Raw genomic sequence first — 12849 nt, 5'->3', positions numbered from 1 at the left:
ATGGGAAGAAATCAGAGAGGGAGACAAACCATGAAAGACTCTGGACTCCAGGAAACAAACTGAGAGTTACAGAAGGGAGGTGGGTGGAGGATGAGGTAGCTGGGGTGATGGGTATTAAGGAGGGCAAGTGTTGTGATGAGCACTGGGTGTTATATGCAACTAATGAAGCATTGAACACTACATCAAAAACTAATGATGTACTATATGTTGGCTGACTGAACATACCATCTCACACCAGTCAGAATGACTAAAATTAACAAGACAGGAAAAACAAATGTTGGTGAGGATGCGCAGAAAGGGGAACCCTCTTGCAGTGTTGGTGGGAATGCAAGCTGGTATAGCCACTCTAGAAAATGGTATGGAGGTTCCTCAAGAAGTTAAAAATAGAGCTACCCTATGACCCAGCAACTGCACTACTTGGTATTTACCCCAAAGATACAAATGTAGTGATCTGAAGGGGCACCCGCACCCCAATGTTTATAGCAGCAATACCCACAACAGCCAAACTGTGGAAAGAGCCAAGATGTCCGTGGACAGATGAATGGATAAAGAAGATGTGGTACATATATATATATATATATATATACAATGGGCTATTACACAGCCATCAGAAAGGATGGAACTGGAGAGTATTATGCTGAGCAAAATAAGTCAACCAGAGATAGACAATTATCATATGGTTTCACTCATATGTGGAATATAAGAAACAGGGCAGAGGACCATAGGGGAAGGGAGGGAAACTGAATGGGAAATCGTCAGAGAGGGAGAAAAACCATGAGAGACTCTTAACTATAGGAAACAAACTGAGGGTTGCTGGAGGGAGGTGTTTGGGGGAATGGGGGTAATTGGGTGATGGGCATTAAGGAGGGCACGTGATGTGATGAGCACTCGGTGTTATACAAAACTGATAAATTATTGAACACTACACCTGAAATTAATGATGTACTATAAGTTGGCTAATTGAATTTAAAAAAAGAAATGTTTGTCATAAATTCATTTTTAACCAATTAATTCTGCTAGCCAAAGAGGATCTAGATTCTCTCCTTTGCATATAACATTAGTTCACATTCTTTACAATATTTGAGCCTTTCATGCTGTGACCCTACCATTTATTTTCAGGCTCACATCATTATCAGGCTTCAAGGTTTATGGTTTCCCTTTTTTGAATCTGACCTTCACTGGCACATCTCCTATTTTCTTTTAGTCACCCATTTCATTGTTCAACTTCTACACATTAGTTTCCAATAATGAATAAGAAATAAAAATTCTAAAGTTAGTGTTCAAATCTCCTTGGCCTAGAGACCTAGGGCCAATCAAAGCCACTGTTTGATGCAACACTCTTCAGCTTGTAATATCTCTGTGGTAAAAAGAAGAAATTTTTCTCTCTGTTACTGTTATTTGCCTCATTAATACATTTACAGATTTATTCTGAAAGGTGAGTTTATTCTCAATTTCTTTGATCAATATTTTTTAAATTTTTTATGGTAGAATAGAAAAGAATTGGAGTTGGAGTTAATAAATCTGAATTTGGAAATAATATCTGCAATTTATAGTTTATGTTGACTTGGGCATGTTGACATTTTTATATCAGTTTCATAATTTATAAACTAAAACTAGTACAACAAATAAAATGAGTGCATAAGTAGATAAAAAGCACCTATGTCAGTATCTTTTCCAATTAAGCAACTGATACATCATTCTTCTATTTTTGCATATTGAAGATTAAATTTATTCTAGATATGTTATCATTCTTATATATTTATACCTGGCTTTATTTAAGTCTATATTATATATATGCCTATAACAGATCATCTCTTTTCCTCTTTTATAAACTTGAAGTTGGCATGATACTTTTCTTTTTAAGTTACCATTACTTTTTCTTCATTGAGCAAGTCTTTTCCGCAAGTTTTCAGGTGGGCTATGGATTTACTGGAAAAGTCTTCCTCCATCAGCGTATGTACTGCATAATTATATTAGATTCTCAAGGTATTTTGCCAAAATTAGCAATATATTATGCTAATGATGTCATTGTAAATAATATGATATCAAGGGGCAGTGGAATGCACAGTGCATCACAGGATAGTTAGTTCAAGAAGTTTCTAAATGAATGGGTGTGTCAAAGGGCTTTGCTATATCTGAGATAAACATTACTGTGCAGCAACCACTGATATTGCATTGTTATTTATAAAAAGTTTATATAATATGTTTTTAATATCTCTAAGTAAATATTTATAAGCTTCAGGATCTTCTATTTCTTTAAGCATTATCAATGAGGTCAAAATCATGGTCACTACCTGAGTACCTCTTCTGCCTCCCACCTTTCAAAATCCTAGAAACTAGTTTCCCTAAAGCCAGAATTAAGGCCTGAGCAATTCTCTTCTCTCATTTCTTCCTTTATTCATGAATAAGTGAATTTATTTATTCTTTAGGTTAAGCCAGAAGTGAAATAAAGCAGTGCTTTTCAATTTCTTGATCATAAGCCACACACACCAAAAAAGTTTCTCCCTCTGTAACATAGAAAAAATTATACACATACACTGAAATTAAAATTTAATAAAATTATACTTAATTGTGTATGTTATCATCTTTATTCTATTTATAAATTTAATTTTTTAAATGATGATTGAGATCCACTAAGTTGGTTTTATAATACACTAATGAGCGGCAGCAAGTACTCTGAAAAATACCAAAGTAAAGCAGATCAAAATAGTGAGGTCCTGGTTTTGCTGGTCAGTTGCAATCTGCTGGTGTTACAAAGTGACCACTTACAATGTTTGCCATGTAATCATGCCAAAAAGGTAGGAAAAAAAGAGAGGTACTGGATGGATGTGGATGAGGAAGCTCAAAGCTAAGATTCAGAAGAGCCCATTTTTCTCTGGCCCAGCAGGCACTTACCTTAAGGTAGATGGCAGGGTGGGGTCAAGAAGATTTTCAGGTTTCCAAGTTCTAGGCATACTTTAAAGATAAGCAGTTTCTATTGTGAAAAAAAAAAAGAATGGAATTAATTCTTCATAAGCTATTTATTACCTAATCTCTAATACCAACACTTAGGTAACAGCAATTACTGATTGTGAGGTGCTCTACTAAATATTCAGATGTATTTAATTCATTTAACTCTCATAAATATCTTATAAGATAGGTACAGTTATTATCCCTAGTTTACAGATCAGGAATATGAAGCCCAAAGTAGTTAAGTAACTTGCCTAAGTTACAGAGCTAGTAAGTATCAGGAATTTTAGTCATTACGGAACACAATCCAAAGTATCTTGTAGGCAAAACTGCATTAATAATTAATAAAAAGAATAATATATTGTTCATTGTCAGTGGATTGTACCCTTCCAAGATGCTTCTTTTGCATAGAACATGATGTGTTTGTAAGGAAAAGTTGCACCAATTTCTTATGGTAGTTAATTCTGCAAGCACTCTACAACAGGTATAAGTTAGGAATACTAATGATTAATTCAAAGAAAGATTTCAAGGAAATATCAAAAGAGAAATGGCAGTGATTTTGAAGGGAAAGTGGGGAGCATACAACACTTTTCTTCAATATGGAATAACCAATGGAGACAAGACATCCTGACTTTACTGGTAAGAAATAGCCATTCAGTAGCAGAAAAGACAAAAATGAAAGAAGAGGGTATCTCTGCACTGAAGTCTTATAAATAAAACAGTATTATTTATGTACATAAAGTATAAAATTATTTTTATATGGGTTTCTCCCTAAATGTTCATCATGGTATTTTTTCAGGTTATAGTCTTCCAAGAATACATCAATTTTGCTTTTAGGGTGAAGGGTAAAAGTTCAAAATCTTTCATGCTCTTTGCTGTTCAGCATCTTAAGAGAGTTCTTCCTTTAACTTTGACAATGGACTGACCACTTGCAGGTGATAATGTAGTTTCTGACAATAGCAGAGACCAAAGCTCTTATCTCACTCTCAGAATTGCCTCTGGTATAGGAACTGCAGCCATTAGAACTCTGTCATCCATAACCACATAATGGACAATAACAACATACCCAAAGGGACTTTAAGCCAGAAAAAAAAAAAAAAATATGAACACTTAGATCATGTGCTCCCAGAAAATTAAAACTTCTGGAGAAGAGAGATGACGATAAGAATAAAATGGTTATAATGATGTTGGTAATGGTAGCAGTAACAGTAATAATAACATTATGATTAGTAAAAATCATAATACTAACAATAAGATGTATTCTTTCCACCTGAAGACAACTGAAAAAAAAACTGGAATAAAATATTATTTTAAAAATCTTCTGACATACTTAATAGAATAGCTATTACTGAGCTAATATCCAGGAGAGACCTAGATTTCAGCAGTATGCTGGCACATGGAGCTACCTTTCCTTGAGGCTGACAACATAGAAATGAAGCAGAGAAGCTTTATTTGTGTTTTCGATAGCCAAGTGGAACTTGAGGGACAAAAATCCAGAGTATAGGGTCTGACAAGTATGGGAATCTGGAAAGATCATTCCTTGGGTTCAGACCCCAAAGAGCTGTTCAAAAATTGAAAGGAATTTGAAGAAGGCCAGCTACTACATGACTTTCTGACCAATTTCATATCATTTGCATAACCAAGAAAAACTTCAAGACTTCAAACAGGACTAAAATGATCTTTCATTATATAAGTTCTCTGGCACCTGGTAAAGAAAAGTAAGGTAAGATCATCTAAGACTCAAATATTTGTTCAAATGATTTTTTCATATATGATGGCTAAACCACAATCAAAAATAGATATATGAAGAGAAAATAAAATATGAGTGAGAAATAAATGAGAAGAAAACATCCTCTCTGGTACTAGAAATATTTGGCTAGTTTTAACAGCAGATTAGACCAGCTGAAGGATGACTAACAAGGCTCAAGCAAAATCCTAAGTGGTTAAAAAACCATAAATACAATCTCTTTAAGATAGAGAAATGGATGGGGACCCCTGGGTGGTTCAGTCAGTTAAGCATCCAACTCTTGATTTTGGCTCAGGTCATTATCTCAGGGTCGTGAGATCAAGCCCCATATCACGCTCCATGCTCAGCAGGGAGTCTGCTTGAGATTCTCTCTCTCCCTCTCCCTCTGTCCCTCCCCATTGCTCAATCTCTCTCTCAAATAAATAAATAAATCTTTAAAAAAAAAGACAGAGAAATGGATAATAATGGATACAGAGCATACAGTTGGAGAACCTAGCAAATAAATTTAGAGAAGGAAAATAAAATTGCAGGATTAAAAGAGAAGAGCCAAAATGCTGCCATTACTTGTAAATGATATATTCAATTAAGTAGAAAATCCAACTGAATCTACAGATAAACTACAACGATTCAACATAGTTTTGGGCACAAAATCAATATACAAAACGAAGTGCTATTCTGTACAGGCTATAATCAAAGAAAAAGGGTAATAGAAAAGATATATGCTCACTCAGAGCATATAATGTATAAAGCAAAACCTCTTAAAACATAACGTTGACTTGATTAAAATAGGATCATAGTAGTATTTTAATACATTTTGTTTTTAAAATCAGCTCCAGAAAAGCACTTGTGTTTCAAGGATTAAAATAATACAATTAATTTTAAAAACTCAAGTCAGTAAAAATACAAACAACTTCTAATACTTCAGGGAATAAGTATGTTTTTTCATGTCTATGAAACATCAACCAAAAAAAATACAATTTATATAAAAAGAATAGTGAGTTTCAGACTACTGTCTGTTTATAATGCAACAAAAGTAAATTTTGAAAACTTATCAAAAAATATTTATTTGGAAACAAATACTTGAAAAAATATTTAAGATAACTGAAATATAAAATAAGTAAAAACTAAAAGGGCAAATTAACTAGAAAGCAACACAAACACATTAACATAAAATCTATGCAAAAGTGCAAATGCTGAACTCGAGGTACATTTATAAATTTAAATGCCTTTATCACAGAAGGAAATACTAAAAGTGTAGGAACTTGGAACAAACCTAATGCAAGTAAAAAGAGAATGTAGTGAAATAAAAGATACAGGAAAAATAATTAAAAGATGAAATTAATGAAAATGTTTTTTTAAGTAGAAAAGATACATACGTTCAATGTGACTTTTCTGAAAAAAAAAAAAAAAAAAAACAGTAACATCAAGTAATCCTTTATGAATGTGACTGAAGAAAAAGAGTAGAAAAGACTAGGCTGAAGGTAGGGCATTCCACGATGACAGTGTAGGAGGACCCTGAACTCACCACCTCCCACAGACACATCAAACGTACAGCTATATATGGAACAATACCTTGTGAAAAAGAACTAAAAACTAGCTGAATTGTTCCTCCACAACAAAGAATGAAAGGATAGGATGGGGAGGAGAGCCAGAGACACCATCTAGAGAAAAATCATACCCCTGGCATGGTGACCAAAATAAGGAAGGATCTTACAAGTCCGTATATCCTCCCAGAAAAGAGAGGTGTTTGTGTCCCATATAAGGCACCCCAACCCTTGGGACCTGCACCAGAGAAATGAGTCTCCAATGCCTTAGAAAACCAATAGAACTGACCAAGATACCCAAAGGGCTGTGGGGAACTGAGTCCTTTCAAAGGACTTGTGAACAGTCTTATCCACCCCAGGACCCAGTGCAAAAACAGCAGTTTGAAAAGCACCTAGACTATATGTGAAAAAGATGAATTTGCTAATCTTAAAGCATCTGCTGAAGGGGCAGGGAACAGTTGAGACTTTCTCTGGAGATGGAGGCACCAAGGAGCATCTGTGCTCTCCCTCTATCCTGCTAGGGCACATTGGCACCCATGTACATGGCACTCTTCCACTCCCTTGCTAAGGCTGCAGAGGCAAGTAGTCATGGTATTTTCCTGCTGCCTTGCTGAAGCTGGTGGCCTGTGCCATTTCACTACACCTGCACTGCCTTGCTGTGGCAAGAGAATACAAGAAGTCACAGTAACCCCTTGCTACTTAGCTGCAACTGATGGGTGCACTGCAAAGTAGGCACTTTTCTGCTGCCTCACTGAAGGCTGAGGGCATGCATGGCCAAGGTATTCTCCTGCTCCTTGCTAAAGTTGGCAGTGCTTCCTGCACTCTGCAGGTTTATCATTAAATCCAGCAGACACACACAATCAAGGCATGTTCTGGCTGCCTTGCTAAAGCCAGCAGGTGTGCCCTGCTACTTTTGCTCTCCAGCTACATTGCTAATGCTGACAGGCATGTGTAGTTCACAGAAGGAATGTCCCTTGATCATCTGGCCCAGGCAGCCACGGGGGCTTGAGTTCCTGGCCTCCACAGGACTGTGACAATTAAAAAGACAGTTCCTAGTAGGTTACTACCCACAGGGCACTGCACAGACAGTAGACTGAAACACACCCCCAGTCTTCCCGTGAAAGAGGCCTAGTTACTTGTCTTGCAGCTTCACCAGAGGGACAGGCTTCAGACTTGCCACACATCTAGAGACTGTGAAGCAGCTCCCAAAGAGCAAAAGCAGAGAACACTATCCTTGTGCTCTCCCCTGGTCTCACCATAGCTCAACAGTAACCCCCAGAAAGGAGCTTATATACCCTTGGGGAGCCCCCTGAAACTGTTACCCATGGGAAACCTTCAGATCTCATCTGGAGGACAGCAGGGTTTATGACTGCAGCTCCACAGGACTATAGAGATGCATACTTTAAAAGCTGCTGCCTGAGGACCTGGCTTCCAATTAGCTTGCAACTAGGTGCTAAATGAAATCCCTCACTTTGGAACACTGACAGAACTTGTCATATCCTCAACAACAGGGAGCTATCAACAACAAATTGAGCTGCTTGGACAACCACAAAGATTGAGAGACAACTAAGAACTAGGGCAAAGTTGAACAATAAGGTTCATCACCTACATAAAACCATTCCTTCAAGACTGACAGAGGTAGCTCTTTAGCCTGATACACAGAAAAACAAACATAGAGTTAAACAAGATGAGGAAACAGAGGAATATGTTCCAAACAAAGGAACAAGATAAAACCTCAGAAAAAGATCTCAATAAAATGGAGATAAGTAATCTACCTGATAAATAATTTAAAGTACTGGTCATAAAAATTCTCACCAAAGTAGGGAGAAGACTTGATGAACACAGTGAGAACTTAGAGAGGGGAAATATAAGAAAGTACCAAACAGAAATCACAGAGCTAAAAAATAAAGTAACTGAACTAAAAAATACACAAGAGGGGGTTCAACAGTAGACTAGATGAAGCAGAGGAACAGATCAATGACATAAAAGACAGGGCAGTGGAACTCACCCAAACACAACAGCAAAAAAAAAAAAAAAAAAAAAAAATTAAGTGAAGATATCTTAAAGGACCCATTGGAAAACCTCAAGTAAAATAACGTTCAATCATATGGATTCCAAAAGAGAAAAGACAAAGAATGGGGCACAAAACTTACTTGAAGAAATAACAGCTGAAAACTTCCCTAACCTGAGGAAGGAAATAGACAACCAGTTCCAGGAAGCCCAGAAAGTTCTGAATAAGATGAACCCAAATAGATCCACACAACACATTATAATTAAAATATGAAAAGTTAAAGCAAGAAGCTTAAAAGCAGCAAAAGAAAAACAATTTGTTACATACAAGGGAACCTTTCATAAACTATCAGTACATTTTTCAGCAAAAACTTTGCAGGCCAGGAGGGAGTGGAAGGATACATTTCAAACGCTAAAAGCATGGGGCACCTGGGTGGCTCAGTTGGTTAGCAGCTGCCTTTGGCTCAGGTCATGATACCAGGGTCCTAGGATCAAGCCCTGCATCAGGCTCCCTGCTCAGAGGGGACCCTGCTTCTCCCTCTCTCCCTGCTTGTGCACTCTCTCTCTTGCAAATGAATAAATAAATAAAATCTTTTTAAAAAAATGCTGAAAGAAAAAAACCCCAGAGACTTCCAACCAAGAATACTCTACCCAGCAAGGTTATCATTTAGATTGAAGGAGAAATAAAGAGGTTTGTAGACAAGCAAAAGCTAAAGGAGTCCATCACCACTAAACTAGCTTTACAAGAAATGTCTAAGGGCCTTCTTTAAGCTACAAAGAAAATGTGCTAATTCGTAATAAGAAAATATATGAAAGTAAAAGTCTCAATGATAAAGGTAAGTATATAGCAAAGATAGTGGATCACTTATAAAGTTACTATAAAGGTTAAAGACACAAGTAGTAAAATTAACTATACACTAATTGGTTAACAGATACACAAAATAAAAAGATGTAAAATGAGACATCAATAACAAAATGTGGTGCAAGGGGATAAAAATGTAGTTTTAAAATGCATTCAAATGTAAGTTGCTATTAACTTACTGTTGATAGACTGTTATAAATATAGGATGTTATATGTGAACCTCAAGGTAACCAAAGAGCAAAACATATACTAGATATATAAAAGATAATGAAAAGAGAATATAAACATAATACTATAAAAAGTCATCAAAAACAGGAAAAGAGAGCAAGAGAAGAAGAAAGGGAAAGAGGAATTACAAAAACAGCCAGAAAACAATGAACAAAATGGCAAATAAGTACAGACCTATCAATAATCACTTTAAATGTGAATGGAATAGATGCTCCAATCAAAAGACAGAGTGGCTTAATGGATAAAACAAAAAAAACCCCACAAGACTCATCTATATGCTACCTACAAGACACTTCAAATGTAAGGACACAGACTGAAAGTGATGGTATGGAAGAAGGTATTCTATGCAAATGGAAATTTTAAAAAAAGTTGAAGTAGTTATTATACTCATATCAGACAAAAGAGACTTTAAAATAAAGACTGTAATAAAGACAAAGAAGGACATTACATAATGATAAAGGGGTCAGTCCAAAAAGAAGATATAACATTTGTAAGTATATATGCACTTAACATAGGAGCACCAAATATATAAAGCAAATATTAACAAACCCAAAGGAGAAACTGTCAGCAATACAATGACAGTAGGGGACTTTAATATCCCATTTTTATCAATGGATAGATCATCCAAAGAGAAAATCAATAAGGAACCATTAGCCCTAAAGAGCACATTAGACCATATGGACTTAATAGATATGTACAGAACATTCCATCCAAATCACATGTTAGGCCACAGAAATAAAAGTAGCAGAATACATACTCTTCTCAAGGGCACATGAAACATTCTCCAGGACAAATCACATGTTAGGCCACAGAACCAGTCTTAATAAATTTAAGAATACTGAAATCTTATCAAGCATCTTTTCTGACCAAAATGGTATGAAACTAGATATTAATTATAAGAAAAAACCTGAAAAAAATGTGAAGATAAAACAAATGTTACTGAATAAACATTGGGCCAAAGAAATCAATGGAGAAATTAAATCTTAGTGATTCTAAGAGAGAAGTTTATAGCAACACAGGCAGACCTCAAGAAACAAGAAAACTTTCAAATAAATGAGCTAACTTTACACCTAGAACAACAAAAAAGAATACAAAGCCCAAAGTTAGTATAAGGAAGGAAATAGTAACTATCAGAAAGGAAATAAATGAAATAGAGACTAAAAAGACAATAGGAAAGATTAATAAAACTAAGACCCAGTTCTTCGAAAAGATAAACAAAACTGACAAATTTTTAGTTAGATTCACCAAGAAAAAAAAGAGAAAGGATTCATATAAATAAAATCACGTGATGTGATGAGCATTGGGTGTTATATGAAACTGATGAATAACTGAACTCTACATCTGAAACTAAAGATGTACTATATGTTGGCTAATTGAATTTAAATAAAAATAAATAAAATCAGAAATGAAAGAGAAGTTACAACTGGTACTACAGAAATACAAAGTATCTTAAGAAACTATGATGAACAATTACAGGCCAACAAACTGGACAATCCAGAAGAAAGGCATAAATTCCTAACAACAAACAAACAAAAAATCTTCCAAAACTAAATCCTGACAAATTAGAAAAGTTGAATAGACTAATTACTACTAGAGATTGAATCAATAATCAAAAACTTCCTAACAAACCAATCCAGGACCAGACAGTTTCACTGGTGAATTCTAGCAAATATTCAAAGAAGATTTAAATCCTGTCCTTCTTAAACTCTGCAAAAAAACTGAAGAGGAAGAAACACTTCCTAACTTCCAAATGAGGCCAGCATTACCCTGATACCAAAACCAGACAAAGACACCAAAAAAAAAAAAAAAAAAAAAATTACAAGCTGATATCCCTGATCAAAATAGATGCAAAATCCTCAACAAATATTAGCAAACTGAATTCAGTAATACATTAAAAGGATCATACACCATGATCAAGTAGAATTTATTCCAAGGATGCAAGGATGGTTCAACACCAACACATTAATCAGTTTGATATAGGACATCAACAAAATGAAGGATAAAAATCATCTGCATCATCTTGATAGATGCTGAAACAACATTTGACAAAATTCAACATATATTCATGATAATAACACTCAAAAGTGTGGATATAAAGGAAACACATACCTCAACAAAAAATATATAACAAGCCCACAGCTAACATCATACTCAATGGTGAAAAGCTGAAAACTTTCCCTATAAGATCAGGTAAGACAAGGATGCCCACTCTCACCACTTTTATTCAACATATTATGGGAAGACCTAGACAGAACAATTATGCAAAAGAAGGAAATAAAAGGCATCAAAATTGAAAAAGAAAAATAAAACTGTCAGTAGTTGCAGACAACATGATTTTATATACAGAAAACCATAAAGACTCCTCCAAAAAACCTTTAGAACAAATTCAATGAAGTCACAAGATACAAAATCAATATACAAAAATCAATTGTGTTTCTACACACTAATAAGAAACTATTAGAAAGAAAGATTAAGAAAACAATCCCATTTATAGCTGCATCAGAAATAATACCTAGGAATACATTTAATCAAGGAGGTAAAAGACCTATACTTTGAAAAGTATAAGACAATGATGAAAGAAACCAAAGAAGACATAAACGAATGGAAAGATATTCCATGCTCATGGATTGGAAGAATTATTATTGTTAAAATGTCAATATTACCCTAAGCAATATATCGATTCAATGCAATCCCTATCAAAATTCCAACAGCATTTTTCACAGTAATAGGACAAGCAATCCTAAAATTTATGTGAAAATACAGAAGACTCCAAGTAGCCAAAGCTATCTTGAGAAAGAATAACAAATCTGGGGACATCATGCTCCCCGATTTCAAACTATATTACAAAGATATAGTTATTAAAATCATAGGGTATTCACACAAGAAAGGATACATAAATCAGTGAAACAGAATAAAGAGCCCAGAAGTAAACCCACACATAAGGACAATTAATTTACAACAAAGGAGGCAACAGATAAAAATGATGGAAGGACAGTCTCTTCAATAAATGGTTCTGGGTAAACTGGACAGTCACATGCAAAAGAAAGACACTAGACTACTATTTTATACCACAAAAATTAACTCAAAATGGATTAAAGACTTGAATGTAAGATCTAAAACCATAAAATTCATAGAATAAAACACCAGCAGTAAGCTACTTGACATCAGTCTTGATGATACATTTTCTTGGATCTGAGTCCAAAAGAAAAGACAATAAAAATAAAAATAAACAAGTGGGACTTCATCAAATTAAAAAGCTTTTCACAGCAAAGGAAACCATTAATACCTACTGAATGGGAGAAAATGTTTGCAAATCACATAAAGGGTTAACATCCAAAATATATAAAGAACTCATATAACTCAATAGCAAAAAAAAAAAAATCCAATTAAAAAATGGGCAAATGGGGCACCTGGATGGCTCAGTTGGTTAAATGACTGCCTTTGGCTCAGGTCATGATCCCGGAGTCCTGGGATCGAGTCCCACACTGGGCTCCCAGCTCAGCGGGGAG

The sequence above is a fragment of the Halichoerus grypus genome, chromosome 10 (assembly GCF_964656455.1).
Source record: "Halichoerus grypus chromosome 10, mHalGry1.hap1.1, whole genome shotgun sequence".
Classification (NCBI taxonomy): Eukaryota; Metazoa; Chordata; class Mammalia; order Carnivora; family Phocidae; genus Halichoerus; species Halichoerus grypus.
Note: the sequence above shows the minus strand (reverse complement) of the source record.